Raw genomic sequence first — 16,858 nt, 5'->3', positions numbered from 1 at the left:
CACCCCCCAGCCATGTAGAGCCCAGGATCACAGTGCAGCTCAGTGGTGCTGGCTTGGGGCAATGTCCTGTGCCCAAGCATGGGGGTGTTATCAGTGCTGGGACCAGGACAGAGGGAAGCAGCACTGGGACTGGGTGGGGGAGGTGGAGATGTGAGGGGAAAATAGTGATGGGGATTGGAGAGAAGACATGAGGGGGAAGCAGCGCTGGTCCTTTTTTTTTTTTTTTTTTCCCCCTGCCCCCTTGTGTTCTGCTTCCCCCTGGCACTGCCTCCCTGGTCCCAGCACTGCTTAGCTCCCAGCTTTCCCCAGGCACAGGTGGGGAGCGGGAGTCAACTGGGGTGTGAGCTGCATGGGCAGTGGCAGAGCTGAAGGGATGGGGAAAGATCTGGGTTCTCTCAGCCCCGCCACTACGCATACGGTGCTTGCCCCAGTTGGCTCCCGCTCCCAGCTCTTGGGGAGCCAGGAGCTGAGCAGTTCTGTAGCCATAGACGGCTTCCTCCCTACTGCTCCCCATCCCGTGGTCTTCTGCTACCTAGTCTTATAGTCTGACTGGAAGTAAATAGTGCACATGTAGATGCTGACTGGGAACAATTGTGCAGTAGCTAATGTACCCTTAATTAGTACCTGTATTTGTTGGTACTAGCCAATGGCACAATAGCCTAATTTTACTGCAGAATAAGTCCCACTCGTTTGTAGATACTGACAATTTACTGCATATTAGATTAGTCTATTGCACAGTAAAGCGTCTTTTGTAGACACATCCTGTGTCTCTTTAACCTTGGATGTCAGTAATCCTAGCAGCAGTAATTCTTTACTGCCTAATTTTGTGCCTAATTTCCTGCTATATTTTCAGAAGCTGCAGTCACTTGGGGGAGGAACTGGGGTGTCTATATTGTAGCAATATCCTTAATTTTACTGCTGACACCACATAATAACCAATAGTTAGGTAGCTGACAGGAGGGAATTGATGAAAGAGCTTTCAGTTAGTTTAAGAGCATCTCAAATGCAGATGGAAGCTCCACAAAGAATTCAGCATTAGCAGGCTTGTCTTGGGGAGTCCAAGGGAAACTTAGCATGGGAGCACTGGCCCTCTTCCAGTGGGGGACCAGGCAGCAGATGCACCTTCTGCAACTTTGCAGGGTTGAAGTTATCTAGTAGAGACAGGCTGGAAACCAGATGCTAATTGCTGTAAATTCCCCAGTATGTCCCTTAATTTCTAGGCAGAATCTGCTTCAGAATTAGTGCTTTAAAGCAGCAAATTCCCCCAGGCTTCTCTCTAATTCTTGCAGGGTATTAAGTTTTGAGGGGTGAGATCTTCCTCCAGATGCTTCTGCAAAGCTCAGAGAAAGGTACTATTGAGTACATGAATTCTTAGTTTCTACTCCTGGATGTGGCAGAATGATGGTGTTGTTGCTAAGCTTCTTTATTATTTCAGTTTCCTATCGGAGCATCTGGTGAAGAGGCAACCACTTGCACTTTGGTGCTTTGGAACTAAATGTCTTTTTTGTGAATTCCTCTGGAAACCTATGGGTACTATTGAGTACATGAATTCTTAGTTTCTACTCCTGGATGTGGCAGAATGATGGTGTTGTTGCTAAGCTTCTTTATTATTTCAGTTTCCTATCGGAGCATCTGGTGAAGAGGCAACCACTTGCACTTTGGTGCTTTGGAACTAAATTCTTTTTGTGAATTCCTCTGAAAACCTATGAAGGATGCTATAAAAGCCTGAATTCTTGTTGTTCTTCATCTGTACAGCACATAGCACAACATAGGTTGGAACCAGGACTTGGGCTACTAAGCAGTGCTGCAAAGAAATTATTATTATGACATGACAGCAGCTACTGAAAGTGAGTGTAAGCAGTGTTTTCGTTTTAAAAGCACTATTACTAAAACTAATATCAGTGTGTAAAGTTCTAGGGGTGATATACCTTGACTTACAGCAGAGCAATGGTTTCCACTGCATTTTGAAAGCTGGTATCTAAATCCACAGAATAAATGTATATTTAATAATACTGACATCACCTAGAAAGTAAGGCAGTTTAAAACATTGATATGGGGGGGAAGAGGTGGGAAACAAGCAAGTACCATTAATAAATTAGATCTCTGTTTCACCAACTAAGTGGGGGGGGCGGGGAACAAACTCCTTGGAGCCTTCCAACCACGGTTGTAACTAGGGCAGGGTGACTGGGCAGCTGCCTTAGGCACTGGCTTTGTGGAAAAGAATGGGTGCAGCAGCACACTCACAGAGGTGGCAACTGGAAGTTGCCACTACTCCTGTTTGTGGCAGCTGTATCATTACACTGCTGCTTCCAACTGCTTATGCTTAAAGCTGGCATGTGATGCCCATCAGCATCTTGTGTCACATGCTGCCAGCTGTCATTTTTTGCCTCATAGAACTGGGAAGCACTCAAGTGGTGTAAAAGAAAAATTAAAAATCAGCCTACTGCTGTTACTTACAAGCTTTCAAGTGTACTTGGTAGTTGGAGATCCACAGGAAGCCTTTATGGAAACATCAAATTGAAAATGAGGATTATCTCCCTAATTTAAAATTGAATCAAGAGACTCTGAGCAGGGGATACATGTTCCATAACAGATTTGAAAAGGTCACTCCAGCCAATTTTATTGCTCTTATTACCCCCCTTCCACCTTCTCCCTCTAAAACAAAACCAAACCCATTTTCTGCACCTTTATCCAGAATCTACTCTAAATTGAAGTCAGGTGTGGAGGGGGGGGGATTGTTTTTGTTTGCTTTTTAAACAATTGTGTGACACTTTGTGTAAGACAAATGGATCTGTAATCCTTTATTCTTTCTGTAAAGTAATTTTTTTTTTTTTGGTAACTTTTTTTTTTTTTTCATTGCAGATTAATGGTAATATTGAAATGGGATAATATACAGCAGTATGGCGCACATGCTTTTTTTTTTCTTCTTAAAGTGTTTTGCTGCATGTCTAGGGAGGTCATCATTGTGATATTGATAGGCTCTCTAATAGCATTTAGGGTTTGTCAAACTCATCAAAAATATGTGGGGAGAAGTGGACATGCTAGAAGGGAGAAATAGGCTGCAATTGGACCTAGACAGGTTACAGGGGTGGGTGGATGAGAACAGGATGGGTTTCAACACTGACAAGTGCAAGGTAATGCACCTGGGGGGGGGGGAACCTCAATTACAGATGCACAACGCTGGGTTCTGAACGAGCTATTATGATTCAGGAATGAGACCTTGGAGTCGTTGTAGATTGTTCTTTTAAAATGTCAGCTCAATGTGCAGCAGCGACCAAAAAAAGCAAATAAAATATTGGGTATCATTATGGGATTTGGAAACAAAACGGAGATCATCATTGTGCCACTGTACAAATCTCTATGGTGTGCCTACATTTCAAATAGGGTGTACAGTTCTACTCTTCACATCTCTAGAAATATGTAGCAGGATTAGAGATGGTACAGAGAAGAACAACCAAAATGATTGGGGCTACAGAGTAACTGCCAGGAGAGACTGAAAAGGCTAAGTTTGGAAAGGCAAAGAATGAGGAGGGATTTTATAGAGGTCTTTAAAATCATTAAGTGAACAGGAAACTGTTATTTACCAAGTCCCAAAATACTGGAACTCTGGGGCACCCACTGAAATTAGTAGGAGATGGGTTTAAAACTAACGGAGGCGCTACTTCACTGTCAGGGCGGCTAGGATCTGGAGCCAACTTCCAAGAGAGGTGGTGCTGGCTCCTATCCTGGGGGTCTTTAAGAGGAGGCTAGATAGACACCTTGCTGGGGTCGTTTAGCCCCAGTACTCTTTCCTGCCATGGCAGGGGGTCAGACTTGATGATCTGCTCAGGTCCCTTCCAACCCTACCGACTATAAATAAAAGGAATTTTGAGACAAGGGATTTTGTGAATTCTGGCAAATGTGAACATTACCACTGAGCCTTGGGAATACTATATCTATCTATCTATCTTTCTTTCTTCACCCCTGGATTTATACCCTGTTTAAATGGTTTTGATAGCAATAAATGCAGACACTCCATAATTTGTGAAAACTGATACAGTGGCTCATACAGGTGTTGGGTTTTTGTTTATTTGTTTTGTTTGTTTTGTTTGTGTGTGTGCATGTATCTTACTAAGAAATATCCCTAATTTTTAAAGACACAAGTTGTAAGCAATCGCTCACAAGTTGCAAGCAATTGGCTGATGAGCCTATACTATCCTTTTTTTTCCCCTTTTTTATATTTGGCAGCTCATGAGCAGATTCTGTTAGGATTTTTCTATAAGACACTTCAAACCACCTGAGATTGCCTTGGTTTTATAGAACAAAAGTGACATTGAGTTGAATCACTTCTAAATTAAAAATTTATATATCACATACTTCATTACAAATCTTTTGGTTAAAGTGGAGCCCGATCTGAAACCATTACTCAGTCAAGTGCCTGTGAACCTTAATGTAATATGCTGTAGCAGTCACATAGTGAAAGGCTTATTTGTTTTTTGTTAGAACCTGTGTTCTGTTAAAAGAACCTGTGTAGAATCAATGTATAGCTCTGATGCAGATGCGGCAAACAGGATATAAAATGAATAACTGCATATGCTACAACTTCATTTAAAACTATTATCTAACTGGGTTGAATTGTCCCAAGTTACCTGGTGGACTTCTCCAGTGTGAACCTCAAGTTGCACCATTGGTTTCAAGTACTTTTTCAGTCCCATACTACTCTGTTCTGAGTTTCATTTGAGTTTGAAAATGAGATACTGTTAACATTATGTTATTCTTAAGTTACAATGCAAATCATTCTCTTTCAGATAGTTGACTGCCTTTGGAGAGAGGAATTACCCTGAGTGAGTCAGTCTTTACATATATATATTACATCTTTTCATAGCAAAACCATCTGATAATTCAGACTTCAACCTACTTACTAATTAAAATAAGACACTTTAGTCAAGAGTGCACATTTGCCAAAGAAAGTTGATTGAAATGTTACTGATAATTGCTCTTATCTGCCTATTAAAAGAAAAATAGCTTTTGGAGCTATAGTGTCTTATTTTCTGGCAAAGTAAAGGTTCCCTTTTTGGTTTAGGAAAAGAAATACCATTTGGGAGATCATTGTCATTCTTTTTGAGTGCCTTGAAGTATTCCAGCACATTAAATTGGCATGGAATAAGCAAAATTGACATGAAATATCATATTTGCTGCAATTAAGGAAAGAGTTATTTTCCCCCAAAGCCTTTTTTGGTAGATAAACAGCAACAAAATAAAAGTTCCAAATGCATGTAGTTAGCCATTGGATGCTACATCAATGCATATACTTATAATTGGTTCTCTATTGAAAGCATACCTTATTCTGGGAAGGGTAATAAACTATACTTCAAGAAAGCCTTTAGCAAAGCTAAAAATGTTATATCCAACTGAGTGTGGTAGGGCACCTTTGGTGCTTGCCATTTTAAGGGCCAGAATAGAGGAGAATAGCAGAGGAGCCTGCAGGTGGCTGCACTCCCAATCAGGAGTGACATGGCCATCAGGAGGCTGCCTGATTGGGAAGTGAGACCAACTGTCTGATATAAAATAGGCCCTAAGTAGTAGGGCCAGCAGTTTGCTGCAAGCAGCTGGGGGTGGGGGATGGACATTGCCTGGCTGGATCTGCTGCTCCCATAACATCCTTGGAGGTACAGGGCCGGAACCATGGGGATGGCAGGATTTCTTGGTCCTGAGGCATGACCTGAAATTACAACCTGCTGGGGCTCAACGGTGTGATGGGGCTGCCAGTGGCGGGCAGTCTGCAGGAAATTCAATACTTGTGCATAGGTGGATAAATGAATGGGCAAGCTGGGCATGGGCCCAGGGGCCTCTACCAACTTGGGGCCCCGGGACCCTCATCAGCAGAGAAGTGAAAGCCACAGTTTTAAACTTGGTGCCCATTTTTGGCATCAAGTTTAAAACTGAGGCTTTCACACTTGCTTCCCTAGGAGCTGGAAGTGGGGCCTCTCTATCAATGGGTCTGGGGAGAGGGGCAGGGAACAGGGCTGAGGTTGGGCTAGGAGAGCTGTGCCATGCCTGGGGGAGGGGGCGGGTTAGGTGGTGCTACATCCAGGCAGAAGAGGGCTGAGCCAGTATGGGAGAGCTGTTCCCTACCAGGTGGGGGGAGATGTGATTGGGGCTGGGCTGGGCCAGCCAGGCCAGGAGCAGTGTGCCCCCAAATCATCTTGGCCCTCTCACAGCCACCCCTCCCAGTGCCACTGCCCACCTGCAGACACACAGCACAGCACTCCCAGCCTGGCCCTCTGCATCTGTGTGGCTGCATGGGACAGCCAGGCAGCAGCTCCTTGCAGGTCACTGTAATGGGGCCTGGGTAGGGAGTGAGACTGAGCTGCAGACAGCTCACAGCAGGGGGCAGGGCAGAAGGCTTCCTCCATGTGATTGAGAGTGGGGGAGGGGGGAGGTCCTGTGAAGGAAAAGTGTGTGTGTGTGTGTGTGTGTGTGTGTGTGTCCATGAGCAGAATGTATGCACCGTGTGTGTGTGTGTGTGTGTGTGTGTGTGTGTGTGTGTACATACATTCAGCTGTAGTGGGGACTGGGAGGAGGAAGAAGAGGCAGGCATGTGCCCCTCAGCCTCCCCCACCAGCACTAGGAGGGGAAGGGGCCCCTCTCCTCCCCCCACCTGCAGCCCAACTCCCCTGGTGGGAGGGGGCCTCCAATTTTGTACTTGCCCAGGGCCTCAGTACACCTTAATCCACCTCTGCATCTGTGCCTCCCTAATGAAGGGTGAGTATGGGGCACCAGAAAGCCTCAGCCCTGCTACCTTGTGGGTTACCCCATGGAGGGGAAAGGCTAGGGGAGCATACCCTGAGAGAAAAGCACAGGGGTCCAGGCCCACTGAATGGGGCCTGAGGTGGTACCTAGGCCCATAGTGTGGGGCCTTGAGATGGGTCCAGGTTGTCTGCAGGCACCTAAGACTTGAGTGGGCCAATAGGCCATGAGTGGGGTACAGGCACATCTGTGGACCCCTGAGACCCATGTGATGCAAGGCCCTGTAGCCCCAGTGAGGGGGCAATGAAGGATTCGGCAGCCATGTAGAATAGGGCCTAATGGGCTTTGAAGGACTGCACGTGGGCTGACCACAGTGGTGGCAGCTGTGTAGAGTAGGGCTGAAGGGGGTCTGAAGGATTGCACATGGGCTGACTGGAGTAGCTGGAATGTAGGCCCTAGTGAAGGGGCATGAGTGGAGGCCCTAGTGAGAGAGCAGGAAGCCCAGGCATGTATGAGGAGGCCTGAGGCATAACTTTTACTTTGGATGCCACTTGCAAGGCATGGGGCATGGTATAGGGAAGGTTTGAGCTGTGTATAATGCCCTTGGCATCAGGGCATAAAATGGGCATCCTCCTGCATTATTGCATCTTTTATACATCAAGACAGGGCAGACTGTCCTAGTTAGGTGGGCAGGCCAGCTTTGTGCCCGGCCTTGGGACATCCCCCTGTCACACTGCGCAATATTGATAGAGAAATAATCTCGAGAAATTAACTTCTACATTCATGTAAGCGTGTTTTCAGGTATTTGGCGATGGCATACATAACCAAATTATGTTGTCCTCTTGAATCATTAAACTTATAATGAGACAGACGGCTTAAACACACATGACTAAAAGATGGCCCAGGAAAACAGGCAAACAGCTGCTAGTGGGTGGTGTAGGGTGCGTTCCAATCATGGGATTCACATGAGCATACATCCTTCGCTAACCTTGAAGACTCTATTTTCTTTTATGCTCTTCCATTTGGAATAGCCCATAATTCCTTTCTCTAATGTACAGGGGCCTCAAAAGCCTGTGTATAACTATTCTAACTGATCCATGTAAGGATACAAGAGAGCTGTGAGATGGAGGACTTTATATGGGCCATCAGCTGAGTTGTAAATGCCAGCAACTGCTGATGCTAGATGAAGAACACAGGGACAGTGTTGCAACACTGTGTGACATTTAGGTTGGGAGCTGCACAGCTTTCAATGAGAAGAATTAATGTGTGCATTAATAATAGCCATTAAGTAGCATGTTTGGTGCAGGAATATGTACCAAGGAAACCTGCACCTGACCAAGCATGAATGTCAAATAGAAAATTGGACTTTCACAGGATTCACTGCAAAACTTTGCTCCAAATGGTATGAAATAAATACATTTATATCTAATGATTGTTAGACAGGCAGCTCTCTAATTTTGAGGTACAAATCAACCAATTGTGCAATCAGCAAATGTCTTGAACAAAATTGAAAGCTGTTCATTTATAGAGAAGAGAGAAATATGCTGGCTTTTGTATCTGACTGCCAGCAATTTGCTTAATTCACAGATGGGAAACATATGCCTATGAAAGCAGAAGCTCCTTATGGCTGGGTTCAGTAAACACTGAGACCATGCCATAAAGAGAATTCAGTGGTCTCTTCTCAAACTAGAGCCATACCTAAATGGTTCTCAGCCACAAAGAAAGATGTATGTTATATAAACTCTCTATCATACAAATACAAGAAGTAAAATGAAAAGTGTTGTGGAGAATGAGATAATAATTACCCAGATGCAAATTGAGAGGAAATGAAACCAAAAGGCAAGGACATGGTTATTTCAAGCTATGAAGAATCTGATGAGACAGGGAGTGATAATCACTCAATTGTATGATTCTTATTTGTTTTAGAATAGGAATTTAGAATTTGGACTGGAGTGAGGATGAAATATGATGCAATTCTGACCTGCCATGAGAGAACATTTTGGTCGAAGACATGGATTGCAACATATATCTATGAGGAATACAGACATCTGTCTTTGAATATTTTACTCCTACCACATGATGGACAGAACAACTTATTATCCCAATCCTCATGTCCTGTTACAGGGACCTAAAAATAAAGTGCACTTCTTACCTGGATTTACATCTATCACCTCTTTATTACATGCAATCCACACAAAGTTTTACTTTAACCAGAAATGGCATCTCACATAAGAGCTGGTAAGGAGGTCTGACACTTTGCCAGAGGCACAGGAAGTCCCAATGGAAAGAGACCCGAAATTATTCCACAGACTCTAATTATGCCATGGAAATGTTGGAGGAGCAGGGATACTTTGTGGCAGTTGTCAGTCACTCTTTGCACTTGGAAACTTTACAACCAGAAGGCCTGAGAATTCAGAATTTAATGTCATACTAACGTACTTCTGAGGGGTAGTTAACCTTGTTAGTCTGAAGCTAGGCAGAAGAAAGGGCAGGGTAGCATCTCAGGGTGCCTGTAGCTGTGCAGGGACGCTGCTCCAATGTCCTGTAATTACAGCGCATGAGAGCAGACTTGATTAATTAAATCTGCTGGAGCATACTAATTAGCACAGTTCAGGAGCCTTCCCATCTCATGTATTTACTGTCCCCATGCTTCAAAGTGGGGAACACTAAAGCTCGATGAATGAGCATTAGTTAAAGCACCCCTGCCACCATTTTGAAGTGCAGAACACTGAATACATGAAATGATGCAAGCACTTTAATTACAGAGGCTCTTGGAGCCACTCTAATTAAATGCCCCCCCCCCCCCACACAAAAAAAAAACTGCACAAAGAAACAAAAACATGTGTAAAGATACCCTTACAAGCTAACTCATTTAGATAGGGCATGAGTTTTAAATCCTACAGTCTACAGCATTTAACTGCTTTTCCTATAGTCAAAGCGTCTTGGGACTCTTCAGTCTGGAGAAGAGAAGGCTCAGAGGGGACTTGGTGGCAGCCTACAACTTAATAAGAGGGGCACATCAGGATCTGGGAGAACGTTTGTTCACCAGAGCTCCCCAACAGATAACAAAGTCTAACGGCCATAAACTCCAGGAAGGCCAATTTAGACTGGATATTAGAAAAAAGTTATTTACGGTGCGTGTGTCCAGGGTCTGGAACAAACTACCCCCAGAGGTGGTGCAAGCACCTACTCTGGATTCCTTCAAAAAACAGCTGGATTTACTTCTTGCTGGGGTCACTTGATCCCAGCTGACTTCCCACCTATGGCAGGGGGGCTGGACCCGATGATCTCTTGAGGTTCCTTCCAGCCCCTAATGTCTATGAAAGTAGAGGAATAAGAAACAAGTGGTCTCTCATTGAGCCAGTGTTAGAAAAAAGAAATAAGACTTGTAGACATGTTAGAAAGAATACTTTTAATCCTCATTTAAAATAAAATACAAACATCCATTTTACTTTCAAATGATTCATTCATCCTTCCTTGACTTGCAAATATATATATAGCAGGAATACTACATATGCAAATACTCATTTATTAAGCTTTCAGTTATATCACTTCCAGTAAATGCTTTACTGGACTTGCACCTGTTTCCCTAGCATGAATTTTCCTCTTGACTTACATGGCTACTACATTTATATTTTTCAAATTTATTCCTTAAAGAAGCTAATTGTCTGAATGAAATGTATAGATTAAGTGCCAAATGAAAGAGCTGCTTCCCTGAAGAATCCTAATACTTAAATTTCAGGCAGAGTTTTGTTTGCTATCAAAATCTTTCATCCTGCAGTATTAAGTGTTAATATTCCACTACTCTCTCTTTTTTATGAACTTTTGTTTTTTTTAGTTGGAGGAGTTTTTGGAAAATATTTTATCTTAATAAGAATAACCCATCAAGCAAGAAAGCCAGCAGACTTCTCATTATCATACGCTCTATACAGGAGTTTATCTTTTTGCTGCCACCACTAAATTCCACACTGTCTGACTTTGGAAAATGGATTGGTTTTTAGTGGGTGAGTTTGAGTGACAAAGGCAGAGTTGGGACCAGTGGTCTGTCACAAAAATGATAGGATTAGACCCATCTGAATAAAGACACATGAAAGGTTACAGAGCTTCTGGGAACTGTGTATTGGCACCTCGGATCAACATTAACATTCTCTGCTTGCTACAGAGGCTCCTTAAAATGCCATTTACGTTGATGATAGTATAATTGACATTAGTCCCTAAGGAGCCCTCAGGATTGTGGGAAGCTGAAATTTTGGGGAAATCATCTGCTCTTGCTGGTCTCTTAGTCTGAGATCTTGTTTGGATCAGAGCTTGCATTATTATTGGATGATGTCATTCTAATAAATAAGGCACCAGTCTTATGACCATTTCAATTCTCTAGCAACAATTGTTTAAAATATAATTGAACATTAACTTGGTAATAGCATTAAGGCTTCAGTTTATTGAGTGGTTGACTCTATGGTTTTATATTTTGAATGGTTCTGCTCGAAGATGTGATGTGATATTTTTTTTACAATGAAATTAAAGTATTAAAAGGTTTCATTATTATTTTACCCTAAAATCACATCTGCATTATAGAACCCTGGGGCACCTACACACGTGACAAAGCTCTGCTCCAGTGTGTGCTAATTAGCACACATCAGAGCAGACTCAATTAATTGAGTCTGCTGCAAGTCTGTTGGAGCATGCTAATTAGCACACTCCAGCAGCCTCTGCATCACGTATTCAGCATCCCTGCATTTCAAAGTGATGGCAGGGGTGCTTTAACTAAAGCTCTTTGAACAAGCTTTAGTTGAAGTGCTCCCGCCATCATTTTGAAGTGCAAGACATTGGATACACATGATGCTGCAAGCACTTTAATTAGAGCTGCTCTCAGAGCTGCTCTCAGTCACTCTAATTAAAGCACCCGCCCACCCTGAAGCACGTATGTAGATGCCTCTAAAGATTAGATAGTGAGGATGTGCATAAATCAATGTATGGTATTATTTCTAAGTCATTGAGGATTCAGAGGATAATTCTAGAAATTTGAGTTGTATAATAGAAAATGGTAGCTTAAATTCACAAATCATGATTTAAGTCACATGCTACCTTAGCCACAGCAAAAGGGTTCTGCTGTAGCCCTGATCGTGTTTGTATAAAAAATCTAGGGGAATACTGTCAGTGAGTACAACTGGAGACGGAACAGATCCTAAATAAGAACTTTAATGACTGTCCTTACATGAGTGAACACTTCATTTTGGGTCCCCTCATTCTCTCAATATAGATGTAGCAGTACAAGGTTTTATTACTGGAGTTGAGATGACCACTATGATCACAAGTAGCAAATACAAAAATAAATTATTCATTGTACTTCTAAATGGCAGTCAAGAATATGCATCACACAGCAAAGCATTTAAAATTGAATTTTACTTGCCTTATTTCATTTTTCTTTGATTTGATATATAGCCAGAATCCGTTGACCTTCAGGGCACAATCTTGCTAGAAAGGTGATTGTTTGGGGTGATATGAAGGGAAATATACTTGGTTCTGCATTGGAGGGATACTTGGCAGTGTATTTCATGATATGTTGGTTCATTATATTTTAATGAACCCATTGGTCAGTCAGCCTAGACTATTTCAGCTAAAGGATATGTTATGGTGAGGCAAGGTGCTGCTTCAGGGCACGTTCTCTAAAGGCCCAGTGTGCCACAGCAGAGATCTATCCCTAAGATCTCGTTGGGTCTGAGACCTCTGGATCATGGTGTGTGCAGGAGGTCCATACAACCATCACACCAAGACCTTCAGTACGTACACCTAGGCAAGAGTACGAAGGAGCGGAAGCTGCCTTAGACCTTCCAACACCCCTGCCTTTTGACCATTGAGACAGAATCCAAAGGCCAGATCAAGTTCAGATGTTTAGTGCCTTGATATTTGTAGTGTCTGCCAGAGAGCAAAAGAGAAGAACTGCTCCTAACTGCTTAATACCTCAGTGAGTGCACGTGTCTGTCAGGGTGATGATCTTTAGCCTTTCTTCAACCAAGGAGACCCACAAGGCAGTGGGGGCTAGGGTTTTGTGGTGCTTTATACACAGCTTACTCTAGAGGTTGCAACATTGTGGTATTTTATAGGAGCTAGCCTGACATGTTGCCACCAGACCCTCCAGTCAGATGCAGTTTATGGTCATACCCAGGACCAATAATGCAAGTAATAGTATGATAAATGAAAATCATGCCGTGGCAGATGAAACGAGGAGCTGGGTTGGTTACCTAGAGAACATTAGAGCTGGTCAAAATTGTTTAAAAGAGATTTCTTTTTCTTTAGGAAAACACTATAACTGCACCCGTATTTAAAACAAACATTTTTGCTAGCTGCGACTGATTGCAGCCCACTTTGACTTCTCCCTTCAGTCTCTAGACATAGTAATTAGTCTTGTTTTTGCTGGTAAGTCCCAATATTTCACTTGACATCATGCATTCAAACTTAAAAACAGTCTTTTAAGAAGATATCTGAAGTCTGTTTTAAAACCATAGATCTAGTAGTTTCAATTCACAATTCATTGCTTTATTTTCCATCACTGAACTAGCGTCCATTAATATAAAAATATCTCTATATATGATGATTCTTTCATTTTTGAAGCATCGTGTATTCATCTTTGCTCACAGTGGTAGAAAATAGATGCTTTTAAACAATAATGAAAATCAAGCTGTATTTCAAGCTTTTCTTTCCTGTACATCTTAAAGACATTTTCCCTCATGAAGTGATAGTTGAAGTGGCTGATAAAGCACAGAAATGAACAAGCCATTAGAGGAATTATTTTTGGATTTCTCTGGTGTGAGGTAGTGGACTTACTGTACAGCAAGTAGCTATGCTGATACAAAACATCCTTTGTGAAATACTACCTCCTATATTTAATGACTTGTTCTAGTATATTCACCTGACTTATTTCATTATCATTGTCATGTACTTTACCTGACCTGTTACTTCAATTTTTAACTGGTATCTGAAGAATTGCTAGAAAATAAACGTAACAATAAATTAACTTGGGTCAGATCCTGTATAGATCTGTGAAACTGGTCTCTTCAGATACAACCTTGTTTCACACAAGGCTTTGTTGGAGTACAAAATAGCGGAGAGTGGGTTTTTTTTTTTCTCTTCCTTTAAGTAACCGTTTCTCTTTAATATATAATAACTTCCTAACATGACATATCTCTTTAAAGGAATACCATGTTATACAGGTTTCCTCAGGGAAAAATACAATAGAAAAGTAGGGCTGCAAAGTGCCTCAGATTTATTTAATCCAGCCCCCCTGCTCAGTGCAGGATCATTCTTGTCTAAGCCATCCTTGATGAGTGTTTATCTCATCTGCTCTTAAAGGGATAGACAATGTCTAGTAATGATCACTACCCATAAAAATGAAAAATATGTTGGATTTTGTCTGCTATGAGGTTGTAAGCATAGATGGAACTCCTTCCCAGAGCAGGATACACACACTCCATAGTCCAGGTTTGGACTACCTAGTCCAACCTTGTTCCTTTCCTAGAGGGTGACTTCATTTATAGCTTCAGTGAGCTATAAATGCAATTGTGACTGTTTTTCCCCTGGACTTATTGGAGTCTATTCCTAAGGGCCTTGTTGCATATTCATTTAGGCTCCTGGAGCTCTTAACCCCTAGACTGTCCGCACATTAACACCTGAAACTAATTTAAAGCATTCTTTAGGTGGTTTAAAGTTATGCCGCTCTCGCCTAGGTTTATCTTTGATCTGTGTTACACAGTTTATGTTACATGAGTGGGTAGACACTCAAGGTCAGTGGTTGCCAACCAGGGGTATGCATACCCCTATGGGTACTTGAAAAGGTTGTAGAGGGTATGCAGAACTGATGTGGTTGATAAATGCTGCATGCACGAGTGCAGCTGCAGCACAGCACGCAGGTGGCCAGGAGTGTAGCCCAGCAGCATGGACACCAGCCGGGTCTGGCTGTTAAGTTTGTTGTGAGGGAAGGGGCATGATGGAGGGGGGTAGGTGCAGATCAAGGCCCCAGAGGTGGGGGAGGGAGTGGGGCAGGGACAGAGGCTGCCCAGCCAGGGCAGGGTGTGGGACTGAGCCATGCACGGGGGGAGGGGGTGGTTCCCACTGCTATGTGCACCTCTGGGAGGCCATGGGGGGCACGTGCCCCCAGATCTTCATGTGGGGCAAGGGCAGGCTGCCTTTGTGGGCTGGGACTGGGGCAATGTTGGGCTCTTCCTGGAGTGGGTATTGGGCCGGGGTGTGCTTGGGTCAGGTGGCAGCAGCACTGGCAGGGTGGACTGGGAGGCTACAGTGAATTCTGGAGTGGCTGCACCCCCCTCCTGTAGCCCCTCTCCCCACATCGCTGCTGCCTGCCCTGAGTGCAGCCTGGCCCAGCCCCCCAAGAGTCCAGCACTGCCCTGGCCCCAGCCTGCAGCGGCAGCCTTCCCTGCTTGCATGCAGATCCAGGGACATATACCCCCCATGCCATTCTGGGGTGCGCACAGCAGCAGGAACTGCCCTCTTCCACACCCCTGGTTGAGCCCCTCATGGCTCCGTCCCATGCCCTGCCTCAGTTGTTTAGTGCCTGCCCCTGCCCCACTCTCTCTCTCACCCCAGGAGCTTTAATCTGCCCTCCCTCCCCTTAAAAACAAGAAAAAAACATAAAGGGGTACATGAGCTAAAACTTTGAGACAAAAGTGGTACACTTGTAAAAAAAAAAAGGTTAAAACCCCCTGCTCTAGGTTGTACCTTTTGTGTACATTCCCTCACTTTTCCCTACTGGCCTTTTTCAGGCCCACTGCCCCTTTCCATAGGGTGACCACCTGTCCCTAATTGGGCAGGACAGTCCCACAGTGACCACAATGGGGACTTCAAGTCCCAGTCCTGGGCTGCACAACTCTGGGACAGCATTTGTTCCAGTTTCAGAGCTTTGTGCAGGGATCTGTGGGAAATGGTGGGGTTCCCCTTGCAGGCTGGCAGCATTCCAGCCCGCGAGGGGCTACCAGGAGTGGGATGCAGGGGGCGCTACACGCACTTGTGTGCCTGCACATGTACATGGCGGGGAATACAGCCAGGCATGGACAGCAGTTGCCTGCACATGGGTTTATAGGGTGGGTGGGCATAGACTGGTGGGGGCGCAGATTGAGATCCCTATAGTGAGGGAGGGAGCCAGGGGATGGGTGTACTACCCAGCCATGGTGCTGCATAAGGCCAGCGCATGGAGCAGGATGGAGCCATGGGAAGCTTGTCCAGAGGGTGGAGGCATAAGGGGCATGTGCCTCCGCCTCAGATTTATGTGTGGGATGAAGGTAGATGTGGGTTGCTTGCTATGGGATCAGGATTCCCTAACCTAATTGTTTTTTAGATATATTGGGAGTAAAAGGAAGGCCCAGGGAGGAATAGGACCCCTGCTAAATGGGCAGAAACAATTGGTGACGGACAGAGGGGACAAGGCTGAACTCCTCAACGAGTTCTTTGCCTCAGTGTTCCTAAGCGAAGGGCACAACAAATCTCTCACTGGGGATGTAGAGAGGCAGCAGCAAGACACCAGACTACCATGTGTAGACCCTGAGATGGTGCAGAGTCATTTGGAAGAACTGGATGCCTTTAAGTCGGCAGGCCTGAATGAGCTCCATCCGAGGGTGCTGAAGGCACTGGCCGACATCATTGCACAGCCACTGGCAGGAATATTTGAACGCTCGTGGTGCATGGGCCAAGTCCCGGAGGACTGGAAAAGGGCCAGTGTGGTCCCTCATTTTCAAAAAGGGGAGGAAGGAGGACCCGGGCAACTATAGGCCAGTCAGTCTCACCTCCATCCTTGGCAAAGTCTTTGAAAAAATTATCAAGGCTCACATTTGTGAGAGCCCGGCAGGACAAATTATGCTGAGGGGAAACCAGCACGAGTTCGTGGCAGGCAGATCGTGCCTGACCAATCTAGTTTCTTTTTATGACCAGGTTACGAAACGCCTGGACACAGGAGGAGGGGTGGATGTCATATACTTAGACTTCAGGAAGGCCTTCGATACGGTATCCCACCCCATACTGGTGAACAAGTTAAGAGACTGTGACTTGGATGACTACACAGTCCGGTGGGCGGCGAATTGGCTGGAGGGTCGCACCCAGAGAGTCGTGGTGGACGGGTCGG

The 16,858-nt window shown here is 44.4% G+C and overlaps 1 long non-coding RNA gene across 1 annotated transcript; it reads left to right on the top strand.

Annotated features, from left to right (window-relative positions):
* The first annotated feature begins 1,716 nt into the window (after positions 1-1,716).
* Positions 1,717-8,912, top strand: LOC102384242. The gene is made up of 3 exons (XR_322895.1): positions 1,717-1,847; positions 4,788-4,823; positions 8,656-8,912. It is a non-coding gene; the product is annotated as an uncharacterized LOC102384242 (long non-coding RNA).
* Positions 8,913-16,858: the final 7,946 nt, after the last annotated feature.

This window comes from Alligator sinensis, unplaced genomic scaffold (genome assembly GCF_000455745.1).
Source record: "Alligator sinensis unplaced genomic scaffold, ASM45574v1 scaffold7_1, whole genome shotgun sequence".
NCBI lineage: Eukaryota > Metazoa > Chordata > Crocodylia > Alligatoridae > Alligator > Alligator sinensis.
This window is presented reverse-complemented; position numbering and strand designations above follow the sequence as displayed.